This window comes from Chiloscyllium punctatum, chromosome 9 (assembly GCF_047496795.1).
Source record: "Chiloscyllium punctatum isolate Juve2018m chromosome 9, sChiPun1.3, whole genome shotgun sequence".
NCBI classification, from domain to species: Eukaryota; Metazoa; Chordata; class Chondrichthyes; order Orectolobiformes; family Hemiscylliidae; genus Chiloscyllium; species Chiloscyllium punctatum.
This window is the reverse complement of record NC_092747.1, coordinates 18,433,368-18,453,050: the sequence shown is the minus strand read 5'-3', so window position 1 is coordinate 18,453,050 and position 19,683 is coordinate 18,433,368. Positions and strand designations below refer to the sequence as shown.

Below are 19,683 nucleotides of genomic sequence, written 5' to 3'. Positions count from 1 at the left end.
AAAATGACACCTCATTATCAAATACCCACATTAAAAAATAATTTTTAAAAATAAAAGCTTTCAGGTAAATGCGAATTGCTAAAATGGTTGAGTGCCTTTCCTTGTGCTGGCTTCTTTGGGATTAATGGCCAAGTTGACGGTTGGACGCGCACCTATCCCACAATGCCTCGCGGCGTGGTGCCGGGCCCAGCGCATGCGCAGTAGCTTCTGTCAACAGCAGGCGGTGAGAGAAAAGCGGCGACGTCGCTCGAGCCGCATAATAGGCGAGCTTTCACCTTTCCCATTCACCGTTTCAAGGCCGAGGAGCTTGAGGGAGGAGAAGGAGGGGGGGGCCTCTGATGGAGCGGCGGATCACCGCGTCAGGAGGCCTGCCCGGTCTGATGCCGGAGCAATCGGTGAGTGAGGCCTGGACTTTGACCCTGTTTCCCTTTGTTTTTGTGTGTGTGTGTCTGTGTTGTTGTCGTCGGGGGAGGGGGGGAGGTCTTTCACTCGAGGCCGCGGTCGATCCATCGGCCTTTCCAACTTGGTGCTGCATCTGCCTCTGTTTTGAATGCAAAGCGATGGACCAACCTCCTCCCCTCGTTTTATTACCCATCTCGCGGGATCTTTTAATATAAAAACAAGACAATATTAAAAGTCGTGAAAATAGGTGTGTGCATGTCTACATTATTTGCGGTGCCACACGGCGGCGGTGCATGCTGGACGGGTTGGCGTGTCTGTGCCTTCCCCATTCAGCATTTTGCTGTTATGAGGCGAGGACTGCTTCACATGGAGCTTTGGCGCCAAGGCTGGCCGGCCGATTGGCCTGCCTTCTTTACCTTCCAACTAACTAACCCCAGCAAAAGTCACTGTTGAATCTCTACCAGCCTTACCCACTCCTTCCACTCTTGACAGATTGGACTTCATTCATTGTTTGAGTTGCAGTTTATTTAACGGTTCGAAGTTTAGCTTGCAGTTTGTCGGGTGTTTTCAAGCACTATTCTTTTTGTTGAACATTTTGTCAATTTTTTTTTCAAAGCTAAACTTTAAAATAGTTATAACTTTTATTAAGATCCTAGTTTACTTTGAAATAAAACGTACTTGCCTTTTTTGGTTTCAAACAACTTTTACAAGCGACAGTGAAAGTAAGAATAGGTAGGTATTCATATACTGGCTTCTGGATCACCTGAAGTTTCACACTCTGAGGTACAGTCATGTTTAAATTATAAACCGGATAAGAGCAATGATATAATGGTGAGATAATTTGGTTAAATGATATTGAAATTAGCATTGACTATATCTTCAAAGTACAGAAATGGTGATGCCAACATTTATTGCCTATCTGTAATTGCTGTGGGGAAAGTGGTGACAAGATGTTTATTTGAACAGCTGCAATATGTGGTGAAGATATTTTCATAGTTAGGTAGGAAATTCCAAGCTTTTACTGTGATGAGTGACTGTACATTTCTAAGCCAGGATAACCCATCACTTTGTGCCCTGGTGGACTTGCTGTCTGTGTTCTTCTTGGTGGAAAAGGTTCAGAGTTTGGATGGTCATGTGGAATAACTTTTGAGTTGTTATAGTGCATCCTGTGGATGGTACGCACTGTTGACTTGCGACCACAGATGGATCAGTCATAATCTTATTGAAAGCTGGAGCAGGCTCGAAGTGCTGAATAGCTTATGGCTTTTCTTGTGAATGTTATTGGGCTCCAGTATTGCTAAATTAAGGGTAGAAATAATCAGCCAGCATTTTAGTTTAAGATGGGTACCTTACCAGATGTCCCATTTGCCAGCATTTGGCCCATATCCCTCTTAAACTCTTCCTATTCATATACCCATCCAGATGCCTTTTAAATGTTGTAACTGTGCCAGTCACCACCACTTCCTCTCGGAGCTCGTTCCATGTGTGTACCACCCTCTGCATGAAAAAGTTACCCCTCGGATCCTTTTTTTTAAAAATTCTTTCTTCTCTGACCTTAAACTTGTGCCCTCTAGTTTTGGACTCCCAAACCCTAGGAAAAGACCTTGGCTATTTACACTATCCATTTCCTCACGATTTTAAAAACCTCTAAGGTCCTTCCCTCAGCCTCTGATGCTCTGGGGGGAAAAAACACCAGCCTATTCAGTCTCTCCCCGCAGCTCAAACCCTCCAGTCCCAGCAACATCCTCAAATCGTTTTTGTGCCCTCAAGTTTAAAAAAATTCTTCCTATAGATGGGCGACTAGAATTGTGTGCAGTATTCTAAAAGTGGCCTCACCAAGGTCCTGTACAGATGCAGCATGACATCCCAACTCCTATGCTCAGTGCAATGACCGAAGGGTCTGTTTTCATACTGTATGATTCTATGATATAGCTTGCTGGCAAATGGGCATGTGTGGATTTCAGACAACTGGGATTTGTTTTTTCCCCAACACTTCAAGCTAATATATTTATTACCTTGGGCATTTTTGTATAGCATGATTTTACTTGTACTATAAATCATTCAGTATGGCCCCAAGAAATTCTTGTAAAATACATTGATGTCTTGGCAGGAAGTGGGGAAGCACAAAGGAAGACTATGCCTTTCAATGGAGGCCAATCATCTCTGCCTCAGAGCTTCATTAGAACAGCCCCCAAGGTCCAATTAGCTTAACTTTGATATCAATGACTTTCTTCGAATCTCAATTCATAAATGAGGATTTTGATTACAAAGGGTTCAACTCTCATGTTTTCTCGGTTATGAAGCATAACACAGTCTGCATGCTATGATTTTGAAGCCAGTGTTGGACTGGGTGGACAAAGTTTAAAAATCATGCAACACCAGATTATAGTCTTAACAGATTATCTGTGATTGTGTCACCCGATGATGAAGCAGTGCTTCGAAACCTAGTGCTTCCAAATAAACCTGTTGGACTATAACCTGGTGTTATTATTTTAGTCTGCATCCTGTTAGACTTAGATAACATTCAGACCTGGTCTGATATATGCGAAGGAATGTTTTGTGCCATATGAATGTGAAGCATTGACACTGTCCACCAATTGAACATAACTATTACCTCTCTCTTGATGCTCAATAACATTACCACCTGAGTTTCCAACCATTAATATCAATTGACCAAGGACAGAACTAAACCAGCTACATAAATGTTGTGGTTACTGTTCCTACTAGCTCACACCTTGACTCTCCAAAGCCCCCCCTCTACTACTTAGATGGCACAAATTAGGATTGTGCTGGAATATGTTCCACATGGATGGGTGCAGCCTCCGACAATGAGCAAGAAACCTGACACCATCTAAGATTGAAGGGAAATTATGACCCATGTTAGCTTTTGTTAACATAAAAGGTTATTCTTGCTCTGTTTGGCACCACCCTCAATCACGTTGGACAATAGAATGTAAAGCTGCATCTTGCCATTTTGTTGGATAGCATGTTAGTACACGAATGTGTTGTTAACTGAGTTTCCTAGGTAACTTGGTCTTATTTTACTTGCAGCAGAGAAGATCTCACTAATGAGGTGTGAACAACATTATTTTAGCCATTAGAAAAGTCAATTTTCATTAGAGTTGCAAAGGACATGAATTATTTGGACCTAAGATCCTGAATGGAGTTGACAGAGTGAATGCTTTTGTTTCCTCTTTTGGGAACAACTGGTGCTATCTAAAAATGGGAGAAAGTGATGAATGCAGATGCTGGAGATCAGAGTCAAGAGTGTGATGCTGGAAAAGCACAGCAGATCAGGCAGCAACTGAGGAGCAGGAGAGTCCACGTTTCGGGCGTAAGTTGATTCCTGATGATGGGCTTATGCCCGAACGTTGATTCTTCTACTCCTTGAATGCTGCCTGACCTGTGTTTTGCCAGTGCCACACACTAAACTGCAGTCTAAAAATAACCCATTTAAGATGAAGATATTTTCAGTTGATTCTTTGGAACTCTTTCCCCAGAGTGTAGTTGAGGCAGCCATTGAATGTTTTCGAGGCAAAGATAGTTAGGTGCTTAACTAACAAAGGTGTCAAAGGTTATTGTGTATAGGTGAGAATGCATGAACGGCTAGCATTCTCAAAAGATTGAATGTTCTACTCCAGTTCTTATTTTTGAATGTTCAGATATTCACAGTACAAATTAAATATATTTAATCCTGTCAGTCAAACACTTCCCTTCACCCAAATCTGAAAATTGTTGCTTCAGGAACCTTCGCCACTGACATTTCCTCCTATCGTCTTTCTGTTGCCCTCTACTTTTTTAGAATCCATTTGAAAAATCCCTTCTCCTTTGACTAACTCTTTGCAATTAGGAATGTGTTTGTACATTGGCATTATGTAAACACATTTTTGTTATCACGTGTAACAACAGTATTGTAGTGTATTGATGGTCTTGCAAATCACCTTGATTAGCATTGCTCCTTTTCTGTCACTGCAAGATCTGTTTTATTGATTCTAGTCTGGGCACCTTAAACAAAATCCTGGATGTTACTGCCATGGTTATTGTCCCTTCCGTGTTGGGAAAGCATGCTGGGTCCTATTTATGAACTGTTACAATCCATGGGATGAAATGAATCACAAGTTGATGTTAGATAAGGAATTCCTGTGTTTTTGACTTGTTGACAATAGAAGAAATTATGGTCGCTGATATGGTGGCCTTTAAGCCAGTGTTCCTATCCACCTGATGCTTTTTCCGTCCAGATTGTTGGCTTCCAAAGAAGCATTGGCTGGTTGCTGAAATGCATTCTGGAGATAGAGACACATTCTGAAGGACACATTGTCTGTCTTTCATTTTCTTTAAACAGATCTACACTTGGCCAAATCATTTGTGCATGTGTTCATTTGTACTCATTTTTATGTCTGCTTTTTGATCCTGGAATTTGAAATTTTGCTGTGTCTGTTTCTTAAATATTCTGAATTTTTTTTGCATTATTGAGAATGAAAAACAATATGGGAACAGGTGTACATTTGGCATGGCTTCATAAAAAGAAAATCATGTCTGATAAATTTATTAGGATTCTTTTTGAGGTGGTAACAAGCAGGGGAGATAAATGGGAATCAGAACTACTCAAAGATAGAGTTGGACCAGGGGACATTTTCAGATTTGCAAACCGCAACTAGCGGTGTGCACCAAGAATCAGTGCAGGAGACCTTATCGTTTACAGTATACGTATTAATGAGGAAAGTGAATATCCTATAGCCGAGTTTATAAATGACAAAAATGGATGGGAAGGAAGTATTTAGGAGAGCAGTCTGCAGAGTGATATGGACAGATTAAGCAAGCATGCGGGGGAAAGTGTGGGGTTCTGCACTTTGTTTGGAAGAATAGAGCAGTTGAATATTATTTAAGTGTTGAAAGACTGCAGAAGGCCATGGCACAGAGGGATTTGGCATGATGCCTCTTCCATGAGCCACAAGAAGCTACCATTCAAATTCAGTGGTTAAAGGGAAGGCGAACACGAGTATTGGTCTTTATTTTGAAGTCAATGGACTATAAAGTAGAGAGGCTTTTTTTTTGCTAGAACTATGCAGTGCAGTCGTCAAACCACAGCTCAGATGCAGTGAATAGTTTTGGGCCCCTTTTATCAAATGAAAGATTTCCTGGCATTGGTGGCAGTCCATTTAAAGTTCACCAGACTGATTCCAGGTATGGAGAGAATGAGTGAGTTGGCCTGTACACACAGCGGAAAATAGAAGCATGAAAGGTGACCTTATCAGAACATACAAGATTCTTAAAGTACTTGATGGGATAGATACAGAAAAATTGTTTCCCCTTGTTAGAGAATACAGTATAGGGCATAATCTCAAAATAAATGGTCATACATTTAAAACAGATATTGGGGTGAACCTTTTCTGATGTTGGGGAATCTGTGGAATTCTTTACCTGAGCATGCTTTGTGCATGGGGTCAGGCTTCCACATGCTGATTATAACATTGATTTCCAATTCCAGAAGTTTCTGCTGTGCACAAGCCTTGGTGGCCCACGCAGCTGGTAAGAGAATTAGAGGGAATGCTAGTCAGTAAAGATACTCCAGGCTGAGATTTTAAATTTGTAAGGGAATGAAGGGTTCTGGCGGAACAGAAATGCAGGAAAGGAGAGTTGGGCATGATCAGATTGGCTATGATCTCATTGATGGAGCAGAATTGATTGGCTAAAGCCACTTTCTACTTCAGCATCTTGGGGTCTTATGGCCATTCAAGCCTTTTATGCCATTGAAAAGGTCACAAAAAATCTTAGTCTAAAGTGGTGACTTGAATCCATATCCTTTTCAAAACATTTTTCCCAAGCAATGGTATTAACTTTGTTTTGGGTAAATGTTCGTAGGAGAGGAAATTGCTGGGAAGGGGTGTGGGACTGATTGTCAGCTCTTTGAAAGAGTTATCCAGGCAGGATGGGCACAATTACCTCAAGAATCTATGATTTTAATTGTTGACACTTGTTAAGCTTGTATGCAGCCATATTGGCCCTTTTTTATTTTATTATACAGAAGAGCCCTCTTTAATTGAGTTTTTGGAATTAGAACTGATGGCAGTGGGCTTTGATTTTTTTTAGTAGAATCAGAACTTGTATAGTGACTTTGTTTCAAGGAGCTTCCCAGGAATGTTATAAAGCAAAATATAACTGCATAAGATTAATCCAAGAGTGGTTTCTTTTATCCAGATTCTTTTTGCAGAGGTTTGTTGTGCTGGGGGAAGTAATCAAGCTTTCAATAAAACCAAAATGAAGTACATCATATTTTGATATCTTCACTTGAGCTGTGAAAAGTGGTCAAAGTGCAGTGATGGATTTTGTCCTAACATCTTTGGATTGCCTAAAGAGAGCAGTTTTAGCTGTTATAATACGAGGGTGAAGAATTGGTGATTTTGGTTAGTCACTGTTTATGACTCATCAGTGGAATCTGAAGTAATCAGTTTTATAACACTCTGCTTAAATGTTATTGCCTTCCTAAATGTGCTGCTGTTGATTTATGCTAAGTAACCAACTTTGTTGACCAGGAAGAAAGCATAAGCATATGAGAAAAATTATTTTGTGATCACTGAGTTATATGCATGTAGGTGCAGTTAAGCTAATCAAGCATATTTCAAAAGAAAATCAACCTCGTGAAGTAACAGCATGAGGTGAAGTGCTGTCACACGGTAGAATCGGCTGACTATTGACAGAACTAAGCAATCATGCAACCAACCAATCAGATCAAAGCTGTACAGACTCTTTCTCTTCCCCCCCCCCCCCCCCCCCCCACACACACACACACACACACACACACACACACACACACACACACACACCCAGGCTTGAATGGTGGATGGTTCAATAACTGAGGCGAGGATGTTGCACGAACTCCTTATCATTAATTATGGTGGAGCTCAGCCAGTGCAAAAGGTTAGTCTAGATTATTTTGACTTCTCTATCGTCAAAACTGTTGAATAGATGATCTGTCATCCCTTCTTCCTGGGATCCCAGGATGTCCGATGCTTGTCTTCAGCCAAATCAATTCACTTAACATGAAATCAAGAAATAGCTAAGTGTACTGATATGGCAAAGACGATGGCTTTCAGGAACATTGGATGGAGTGCCCAAAATACATTCTTGACATTCAGCAATTCTTAATGTCTTACTATTCCAGTTCAGCTACTATTGCCATCAATTACCTGATGTAGGAAATTATCTGGATATATCCTCTTTACAAAAAAAAGTATAAGTTAGATCCAGGTACTGATGCTAAATTTGGTATCCAGTCAGACCCATCAGGCTTCCACTGCCATTGGTCAACATGCACACAACCTGAATTCCAGAGTTAACGTGATAGTGATACCACACGTGCTAAAAGAAATGATAGAAACGCTGAAGTCAATAGGAATCAGGTCCCCTCTCCAGTAGCTGGTGCCCTGCCCCATACAATGTGTTTGTGTGAGATTAATTATTTTTTGGCTCCACGATAATGCAATAGGAATTTCTCAGCATTGCCCTGGGCCCAACCGACTGCTTCATCAATAACTTTCTGTTCGAAGCTCTCCCTTGTGATAGCATCTAGAAGCAGAGGGCATAGTCTGTCAATAAGAGGAATTTAAAAAGATGAGGGATTTCCTCTCTCAGAAGGATGAATCCGTGGAATTCTTTATTGCAGAGAATTGTAGAAACGGGGCCTGGCAATGTATTCAAGGCTGGCGGATTTTTAATTAGGAAGGGAATTGGGGGCTGTGGTGAAAAGGCATGAAAGTGAGTTGAAGATGTTCAGATTTACCACCATCTCATTCATGGCAGAGCAGACTTGAAGGACAATATTGGTCTACTTCTACTCTTCTGTGTTTTGGTTTTATCAGACATTTTGCATATGATTAATATTTAAATACCATGGCTACAAGAGCTGATGAGAGAGTGGGAATTCTCATTTCTAACTTTCAAAGACTATCCACCATCTGCAATGTGTGAATTGTGTTATGGAATACAGTCTGGATGAATGCAACTCCAACACACCACTCAAAGCATGACACCATCTAGAAGCAAAACTTTTTTTTGTTTGGCATCTCAATTGTGGACTTGATTGACTATATTGGTCTACTTCTACTCTTGTGTTTTGGTTTTATCAGACATTTGCATATGATTAATATTTAGTTGTGCTCTTAGCACTTCATGCTGTATGTGGCTATCACCTAAATAAATGACTTGGGTACTGAAAATAGAAAGTTGATACTGACCCTCAGAAATGACCAGAAATCAATAATAGACATGCTTGGGTGAGCAGTGATCCTTGTATTCCTATATTTGACCTGCCCCAGGCACTCGAAAGCGCTAGACAAGTGTCATCAGCAGTACCTTGATTTGATCCTTCCAATCTGGTCAGAAGAAAAGCAGTCTAACTGCAATGTCTTTCTGCAAGTCTCCTTTCCAGCATCTCAATGCTGGTTATCGAAAATCAGTTTCACTGAGTGGAACATATTGTATGTAAATCTGTTCCCAGACTCCCAAAGCAATTGCCTTGATCAGAACTCAGTTGTGGCAGTACTCTTCCCAGGAGCACAGTGTAAATGTTTTGCCTCCTGCTGATTGGAGAACCTGTCGTGATTGACCTAAATATGAAGGCTTGTTTAACAAGGTACTCAATATTGCAAAATAATTGATTAGAAACAGGCAGAGTGCCTGAATTGAGGAATCAGAGGGAGCACACAAATCTGCAAACAAATAATTGAAAGTGTTGAGGGGCTTTAGAAAGTGGGACCAGCTGGATAGGTCTTTGGAACAGATGCAGACACGATGGGATGAGGGTCTCCTGTACTGTAAAATTCTATGATTCTATAATATTCTGGCTTGGGGTACTATGTTGCAGTAACATTTGTATCCAAGGTACTGGAAATAACCATTTTGAATATGAGGGAATCTGGTTACCTCTTTTTGCTTATTGTCATTAACATCCTGGAGGCAACGAGAAACTTGGCTGTATCAGATATTTAAATACCATGGCTACAAGAGCTGATGAGAGAGTGGGAATTCTCATTTCTAACTTTCAAACACTATCCACCATCTGCAATATGTGAATTGTGTTATGGAATACAGTCTGGATGAATGTAACTCCAACACACCACTCAAAGCATGACACCATCTAGAAGCAAAACTTTTTTGTTTGGCACCTCAATCATCCTCTTAAACTTTCAGTTCCTCCCATCACTTCCACCACTCTACAATGGGAGCGGTGTCTACTGTCTGCAAAGTGTACTGCAGTAGACTGACCATAGCTCTTTCAAAATGCCTTCCAAATCTGTGACTTCTATTGCCTACACCACAAGCATGTCACCATCCTAACTTGGGCAGCTTGTCAGTGTTTCTTTGTTACTGTGTCAAATCCTGAAGTTCTCTACCTAATAGCATTGTCTGGACCTATGTCACATGGACTGCAGTGGTGGCCTCTTTAATTTATGCCTACCTAATCAAAACACATGCATGTAGGATAATATTCTAAACATTGAATGTTAATGGTTATTTTGTGCTATGCCTGTAAGGTTCAAAATAAACACTCTGGTGTACCCCATTGCGAAATACTTCCATCTGTGTAATTTGAGTTTGAATTGCTGTTGCTGATTTGCATCAAACTGATTGCGACATTGTTGTGGAATTGATCAGTTGTACCTCAATTGTTTATGTCAATTGTTTGAGATGTACTTCAAATTTATGTTCTATAAATTACCTTGGTGGAATGGTCGGGAGGGTGAAGTGGGGATCTTCTGTACGTTGACATTCAAAAATTTGTTTGGTGTAGCATCTTAGCAACCAAATTTACATATGCTGGAAAATTGCCAAACTGGTAAAGAGAATTTAACCCAGAAAAGTGTACTTCCTGCATTTGATCAGATGCAACATTTTAAGCACATGGAATAAAACTGAGGTTACTTGAGAAAGAGCAAAGTATCTTAGTCTTATAATTCATAATTCTTTAAAAGTTCACGACCAGTGCCCAGAAACTGTAGCCAAAGTAAATAAGATGTTGGGATGTGTTAATAAGACTATTCAATATAAAACAGTGCTCCATTTTGTTCTGTGCAACCTTGATTCGACTGCATTTAGAATACTGCGTCTGGTTTTGGTGATCTCATGGTGGATGATGTACAGGCTATGCAAAAGCTTTCGGAAAGGTCTCAAACCAGAATACTGGCTCTCTGTTCTAAAACCAGTTTTTAGTTTACAGAAATAAAGTCCACGTTCAAAGTTGCATAGGATTTAAACTTTTCTTTTAAGTATATGAAATAAAAAGATGGACATTTTTAATGAACCTGGTCAGATGTTTTGTGACACACTTCTGGAGTAGGTGGGACTTGAACACAGACTCAGATGTCAAGATACTGCTACTGCTCTATAAAATTCCCGAAAGGCTAGATTTGTTCTTGTGGGGTTGACTAAATGGCTAACAACTGGTGCAGATTGGCCTTAAAAGTGTAGATTAGATTGCTGTACCAGCTGTGAATAGTTCATGAAAGCCTCCCTCCCTCCATGTCTTGCCCTGTCCTTCCTGTGGAGTGGTGACCCTTAAGCTAAACAGTACCAAGTCTTCAGTAGTTAAACCTATGTTGATATGTATTTCAATGTAACTTTCCACTCACTAAGGGAGTGAGATGAATAATCTTGAATAAAACCTAAATTTTGATGTTTGCACGTGATTTAGAATTTGGATGTAGCATTTCTATTCTGTTCTTTGTTGCTTGGAAGTGTTCGTTTTGGATTATCAGGAAAGGCAGCTGCACATGCTTACACTCTTTATGTACTTCTGGTATTGATTATGCAGCTCATTAGGGAGTGGCTTTCCTGATTTTTGTGTTTTAAAGATTCTTAGTCTTTTCTTTTGATTGAATCAACTTAACGTGGAGTTTACATATTCTATTACTGAAGGCACTTTCTGTGGGCATGAAATCTTCCAAATGTTTGCAGTTTAAAAATCCTTTGTACGTGATTGATTTTAAAAATCAAAATTTACTAATGGTTCACCTTGCACTCATCAGGAATACTGATTCAAGACTAAAACCAGCATTTATACTGTGTGAGAGGTGAGTGTGGTTTGGTTGGCAAGTAATGTATGGCACATTTGTGGGCATATTACAGACCTGAATGACATCCTAAATTGGTCTGTACTGAAGCTGTATATGCTAATAGGACCCTTTTTTTTTGCTTGGACAAGTAGACAATGTATGTGCACGGTGCCCGATGATAGTCATTTGGTTAATTTCTCAGGGCCATGTCCTGACCCATTCAGAGTCAATCTGCCTGCCTTAAAATTTAAACCCTTTCTGTTACCTGTTGATCAGGATTAATGGATGCATTTTCTAGAGCAAAATCTCTTAACAGGGCCCATTTGCCAAGCAAACTGCACTCTATTGTGACATAGAAGTGTTGTTTTCCCCTTCAATTGATGTTCTGAGTCAAGATGAAAAGCTTTTGCAAGATTTCTTCATTAACAAAACTCCAAGATTTGTACTGCCAAGTGCCTATTACTAATGTTTGGTTCCAATCTGTTGAGGAAAAGCTATCTTGACTGCTATACAAGTAATCTGATTCTTATTTAAACTGACAGAAAAAGAAACTCAATTTTCTCCACTTGATGTGTGCACTTTCACAACTGCTGTCTTGAAGTATTTTTGAGGTTAGTAATTGAGTGTGTGCATATTACTCATTGGCTTGCTTAGTTCTCACCCATGCCCATTTTACAGCAGGGAGTCACTGATAAAGAATAGAAATTCTACTTTTTTTTGGATAGGAATGTTGGGGCCAATTGACTGACTGATAATCCTCTGACTGGGGTAAAGTTGGCTTGATATACTGTGAACTGAGAACATTCTAGTATACAAGTGAGCATTATAGAGATTTTATTACCTGAGCCCATAGAAAACTCTGTTTCCTTTTAAGCATGGTCTTTATGTAAAATACAATGAAGTGGATTTTGCATGGACCATTTGTCAACTATATAAATCCAACCTTGAAGATGCTCATGTTTTTCATTGAGTCTCTACTGGCATCTTGATTGCTATACAAGTAATCAGAGTATTATCTAAACTGAGGGGGAAAAATACTCCATTTTCTCAATGTCTGCATTTTCACAGCTGCTCTCAGGTATCTTGAATTTTTTTCAATAAGGAACTCCACTGCACTTGCCACGTAAATATGGTGGCTACAAAAGCAGGTCAGAGGCCAAGAATGCTGTGCCAAGTAACTCAAGTAACTTCTATTACCCAAAGCTTGTCCACTGTCTACAATGCACAAGTCAGGAGTGTGATTGAATACTCCCCACTTTTCTGGATGGGTGCCGCCCCAATCAAGAAGCTTACACCATCCAGGACAAAGCCCACTTAATTTGCACTGCATTCTTAAGCATATACTCTGTCCACTAATGACACTTAGTAGCAGTCATGTGTATTGTCCACAATGTGCACTGCAAAGATTCATCAGAGGTTCTTAGACAGCACCTTCCAAACCCACGACCACTTCCATCTGGAAGGACAAAGGCAGCAGATATATGGGAGCACCATCACCTGCAAATTCCCCACCAGGCCACTCCTCATCCTCATTTGGACATATATCGCTATTCCTTCAGTGTTGCTGAGTTAGCATTCAGGAATTCCCTCCCTTCAGGGCATTGTGCGTCAACCCACAGCAGTTGGACTGCGGCAGTTCAAAGCAGCAGTTCACCATCACATTGTCATGGGTAATTAAGGATAAGCAATACATGCTGGCCAGCTGGTGACACTCGCATCTCACCAATGAAAAAACATGCACCGTTCTTTAGTGAGAGAAGACATTTTGTTGGGCTGAAATGTTCCATCAAAACGAGGCCAGTTGATCACTCTGTGTTGAAAGGGCAAGACAAGGTGGAATTCTGATTGATTTGTACTTAAATATGAAATAATCTGTTCAGAAGAGAAGCACTGCACCTGCCACCTTGTGCATGTGATAATTCATCACACTGAGAAGAGCAAGGGTGTACTCCCTGGTGTGTCTGAATAAACCTCTCAAAACAAAACACATTTTCTGCTCATTATTGCATTGCTTTTGTTTAGGTTTTGCTGTATGCAAGTTAACTGCTATGTTCCTTACATTTACTTTTGCAGTGTAGGCATTGTTATAATTAATCAGCTATAAAACTGAGACATTCTGTTTGGTTCCCTTTGTTTGCAGTTTATTATCCTGCCATTGCAACATAACTTCAGATTTCTTTGAATTTTGTTTGCCTGTTCCAGTTACCTCAGTCACTACAATTATATAAGACTCTGCAGTTGTAACTGGTCATTGCAGTTGTATAAGACTCTGGTGCGGCCGCGTCTGGAGTATTGTGTGCAGTTTTGGTCGCCATACTATAGGAAGGATGTGGAGGCACTGGAATGGGTGTAGAAGAGGTTGACCAGGATGTTGCCTGGTATGGCAGGAAGGTCGTATGAGGAAAGGCTGAGGCACTTGGGGCTGTTTTCATTGGAGAAAAGAAGGTTTGGGGTGACTTGAGAGAGGTGTACAAGATGATTAGGGGTTTAGATAGGGTTGACCATGAGAATATTTTTCCACGTATGGAGCCAGCTATTACGAGGGGGCATAGCTTTAAATTAAGGGATGGTAGGTATAGGACAGATGTTCGGGGTAGATTCTTTACTCAGCGAGTCGTGAGTTCATGGAATGCCCTGCCAGTAGTAATGGTGGACTCTCCCTCTTTATGGGTATTTAAGCGGGCATTGGATAGGTATATGGAGGATAGTGGGCTAGTGGAGGTTAGGCGGGCTTGGATCGGCGCAACATCGAGGGCCAAAGGGCCTGTACTGCGCTGTATTTTTCTATGTTCTATGTGCAATGTCGTATCGTTTGAATGCTAAGCTTTTTTTCTCCTTGATCATTCATATACACTTCATTGAACAGCAAATAACCCTAGCACTTGACCACATAGCATGCTGAAATACTATAATACGAGTATGTTTTGCATTCTTTGGGTGAGACCATTTCAATCCACAAGCTTTTTACAGAACATAGTGCAGTACAGGCCCTTTGGCCCTCGATGTTGCGCCGATCCAAGCCCACCTAACCTACACTAGCCCACTATCCTCCATATGTCTATCCAATGCCTGTTTAAATGCCCATAAAGAGGGAGAGTCCACCACTGCTACTGGCAGGGCATTCCATGAACTTACGACTTGCTGAGTAAAGAATCTACCCCTAACATCTGTCCTATACCTACCACCCCTTAGTTTAAAGCTATGCTCCCCTCCGTAATAGCTGACTCCATGTGGGGAAAAAGGTTCTCATGGTCAACCTTATCTAAACCACTAATCATCTTGTACACCTCTATCAAGTCAACCTTAAACCTTCTTTTCTGCAATGAAAACAGCCCCAAGTGCCTCAGCCTTTCCTCATATGATCTTCCTACCATACCAGGCAACATCCTGGTAAACCTCTTCTGCACCCGTTCCAGTGCCTCCACATCCTTCCTTTAGTATGGCGACCAAAACTGCACACAATACTCCAGATGAGGCCGCAGCAGAGTCTTATACAACTGCAACATGACCTCAGGACTCTGGAACTCAATTCCTCTACCAATAAAAGCCAGTACGCCATATGCCTTCTTCACCGCACTATTTACCTGGGTGGCAACTTGCAGAGATCTGTGTACATGGACACCAAGATCCCTCTGCTCATCCACACTACCAAGTATCCGACCATTAGCCCAGTACACCATCTTTTTGTTACACTTACCAAAGTGAATCACCTCACACTTACCCACATTGAAATCCATTTGCCACCTTTCTGCCCAGCTCTGCAGCTTATCTATATCCCGCTGTAACCTGCCACATCCTTCCTCACTGTCGTCAACTCCACCGACTTTCATATCATCCGCAAACTTGCTCACCCAACCTTCTAACCCCTCCTCTCGGTTATTTATAAAAATGACAAACAGCAATGGTCCCAAAACAGATCCTTGCGGAACACCGCTAGTAACTGCACTCCAAGATAAACCTTTACCATCAACTACTACCCTCTGTCTTCTTCCAGCCAGCCAATTCCTAATCCAAACCTCCAATTCACCCTCGATGCCATACCTCTGTATTTTTTGCAGTAGCCTACCATGGGGAACCTTATCAAACGCCTTACTAAAATCCATATACACCACATCTACCGCTTTACCCTTGTCCACCTCCTTAGTCACCTTCTCAAAGAATTCAATAAGGTTTGTGAGGCACGATCTGCCCTTCACAAAACCATGCTGACTATCCTTGATCACATTATTCCTATCCAGATGTTCATAAATCCTATCCCTTACAGAGAATTGTAAGACTTTACCCACAACAGAAGTGAGGCTCACCGACCTATGGTTACTAGGGTTATCCCTACTCCCCTTCTTGAACAAGGGAACCACATTTGCTATCCTCCAGTCAAATCTTCCTGTTCCATGCTTTTCTCCACTTCAGAGTTAAAAATCATACAACACCAGGTTATAGTTCAACAGGTTTGTTTGGAAGTGCTGCTCCTTCATCAGGTAGCTAGTGCAGCAGGATCCTAGGACACAGAATTTATAGCAAAAGATCATATCGTCATACAAATTGATGCAATATATTGAACAAACCTAGATTGCGGCGCAGTCTTTTGTCTTTGAGAATGGTTTGCAGGTTTCAATTCATTAACATGTAAATACCAGAACTATTTTCAAGTCTCATTTGAGATAACTTAAGATTTTATAAAAATAGGTGACATCTCAGCTCAGGCAATGTATTAAAGCTGTGAAGTTAGAGTCTGTATATATTCCAATGTTGAGTCAGACTGGTTTTATTTCCAAAATAGGAATTTATAAAATTGTGTGCTTTTTGAGCAAAATAGAAAGAATGTATCTGCAAATGCGAATTTACCACATAGACGTGTGTGTGTGTGTGTGTGTGTGTGTGTGTGTGTGAGAATATATGTGCATGCTTGATAATGTGTGCGTGAATGTGATAGAGTAAATGCTGTGAGAGGGTATACACATGGGTATGAGGGATGTGGGGGAATGTGTGTGTGTGCACACCTGAGAGAACGCTTATGAGGGTCTACAAGTGAGTGTGTAGTGGGGTCACGTGTAGTGTGACATGAACCCAAGGTCCCCCTCTCATATATACTTGTTCCCTCCCTCACATGCATGCACACACACGTCTATGGGGTGAATTTACATTTGCAGATACATTCTATTTTGCTCAGAAAACACACAATTTGCAGGCAGTCAATCCATGTGACATTTTATAAATTCCTACTTTGGAAATAGAACCAGTCTGACTCAAGATCGGAATTACAGACCGACTCTAACCTCACACCTTTTAATATATTGTCTGAGCGAAGATGTCACTTTAAAAATAAAACCTTAAAATTATCCTGAATGTGACTTGAAAAAAATTCTGGGATTTACATAGTAATGAATCGAAACCTGCAACCCATTCTAAAAGACAAAAGACTGAGCAGCAATCTTGGTTTGTTCAATATATGGCATTGGTTGTATGACAATATGATATTTTGTTATAAATTCAGTGTCCTATGATCCTGCTCCACTAGCTACTTGATGAAGGAGCAGCACTCCAAGCTTGTACTTCCAAATAAACTTTTTGGTCTATAGTCTGGTGTGTTTTGGAGATGCTGGTGTTGGACTGGGGTGTACAAAATTAACAATCTGTATAACCTGGTGTTGTGTGATTTTTAACTTTGTCCACTCCAGTGCTGGTTGGTATTTCCACATCATTTCTGTACTTCAGATATGGTGTAGAAATTCTGTTGTGAAAGCAGAGCTTCTTAGTACATTTTCTGCAATACTTCTTCCAAATCCAGTCCAAATCACTAATGAGTGAATGATCTGTGCATACTTCTGGCTTCATCTGTCTTAAGATAGAGTTTTGAGAAGATTTGTAGCTCAGGTTGAGGTTTTGGATGTAGGTTTGCTCACTGAGCTTGAAGGTTCATTTCCAGACATTTCGTCACCCTGCTAGGTAACATCTTCAGTGGGCCTCAGGCAAAGCACTGCTGAAAATTCCTGCTTTCTATTTGTATGTTTTGGGTTTATTGGGTTAGTGATATTATTTCCTGTGGTGAAGTCACTTCCTGTTCCTTTTCTCAAGGGGTGGTAGATGGGGTCTAACTCTGTGCTTGTTGATAAGAGTTCTGGTTGGAATGCCATGCTTCTAGGAATTTTCGTGCGTGTCTTTGTTTGGCTTGTCCTAGGATGGATGTGTTGTCTCAGTCGAAGTGGTGTCCTTCCTCACCCGTATGTAGTGATACGAGTGAGAGAGGGTCATGTCTTTTTGTGGCTAGTTGGTATTAGTGTATCCTGGTGGCTAGTTTTCTGTCTGTTTGTCCAATGTAGTATTTGTTACAGTCCTTGCATGGTATTTTGTACATGTCATCCGTCTCACCCCCTGAGAAAAGGAACAGGAAGTGACTTCACTACAAGGAAATAACATCACCAACCCAAAGAAACCCAATCATATAAATAGAAAGCAGGAATTTTCAGCAGTGCTTTGCCTGAGGCCTGTTGAAGATGTTGACAAAATGTCTGGAAACGAACCTTCAAGCTCAGCAAGCAAACCTACATCCAAAACTGGTGATATTTTAACAAGATTAAATCATCAACTTTGCTTTGAGCATCTAGATAGCCCTCAGCCCTCAGTGTCTCATTATATTAATAAAATCACATTTAATTACTTTGTTAAAAGTCATTTTATTCTCTCTCTACAATACCTGAAAGTCCATTTCATTACATGTAGTAATGACTCTTTGCTACTTGAGCCCATGGCTTGTAGTCTTGAGTACCTAGTCATTATGTATTTGCATTTACCTTTAGTCATATTCTTTAAACTATCCTTTGTACACATGAGAAAGGTCATCTGAGACACCATTTTTATTGTTGTAAACAGCAAATCTTGCTCCGTTCCATTCTGTTCTTAATTTAATGATGTACATACAAGATTGTATTTCCTTCAATGCCAGAATTTTGATTTGATTTGCATAATCTATCTTTTGTTGACGTGTATATAGTATTTGCTTCGATGCTGCCGTGCATTGATTGGACGTGTTGAACCTCAAGTTGATGAAGATTAAAAGCATTTTCCCCCCGCCCCAGTTTCTGCCCTAACAAATTTATCAATCGTTGTATGGAGCAATTTTGCACCTTTTTTTTCCCTTCCAGTTGCATTGTTCTATCAATTACCATTGAATTTTTTTCTGCATATGTTCTAGTCATAAATATCTGTCCCAATGCTGAAATTTGTAACACATCTTCAATTCTGCAAGTGTTACTTTGCATTACGTTCCTGAATTATACATTAGAAACTGGAAAGGCCTCAAAATTTGAACTCCTGGGCATGTATCCCACCATTCCAACAGTACTAACAATTATTCTGCTAGCATTTAGTTTTTGTCTCATTACCTTCATAATAGCTTTATGCCATTTTAAGTCTAGCAACTTCTTAAATTTTTTTGAGCTGGCAGAAAGAAAAATGAAATCACTCAGAAGAGCTGGTTTTGGGGAAGGGCAAAACTGACATATTAGCAAGTTTACTTTTCAGGGTTCTATGTAAACTCTATTCTGGTAGAAAAACAAAATATTATTAAGAACAGCTATTAATGATACAGATTATTACATGTAGTAATGACTCTTTGCTACTTGAGCCCATGGCTTGTAGTCTTGAGTACCTAGTCATTATGTATTTGCATTTACCTTTAGTCATATTCTTTAAACTATCCTTTGTACACATGAGAAAGGTCATCTGAGACATTTGAATCACATTTGAAATCACATTTGAAATGAAGCTGAAGAAAATCTTGTGCAAATTGTTCAAAAACAAGAGAGGCAGTCATATTTTACACATGACCAAGGTGTCTTCTCTTTATTTGGTGTTTATGTAAATTGGGCAGTGTAATTCAATACTGTGCAATTCTCCAATTGTGAATATGAAATATGCAGTTAACTCTAGTTCCATGGAACATGTATCAATGTTGTCATTGAATATACTGTGATGCATAATATGGAGATGGTATGGGAATTTTGTTTTGATGTGAACCTACTTTAATATAGCATTATTGCCTTTCATTATGTGACCTGCTTAAAAATATATGAAGCTTCAGAGGAGTGAACATAGAATTTTGACAGGAACAACAATGTGGTACACTTGATTGTTCAGTTGTATCCAATAAAGAATGTGTAGCAAACCAAATTCACTGAAGTGGGGGAGAAATTGTCATTGTTCTGGGGAAATAAAGGCCATCGTGTAAAGT

The 19,683-nt window shown here is 40.2% G+C and overlaps 1 protein-coding gene across 5 annotated transcripts in view; it reads left to right on the top strand.

The window, feature by feature from the left end:
* Nucleotides 1–205: 205 nt before the first annotated feature.
* The window catches only part of jade3 (jade family PHD finger 3), a 56,227-nt gene continuing 36,749 nt past the window's right edge, over nt 206–19,683 (top strand). For all 5 annotated transcript variants that reach the window (XM_072576955.1, XM_072576952.1, XM_072576954.1 and 2 more), the window contains exon 1: nt 206–395. The gene's annotated coding sequence lies outside the window, so the exon portion shown is untranslated. The remainder of the gene's footprint in view (nt 396–19,683) is intronic.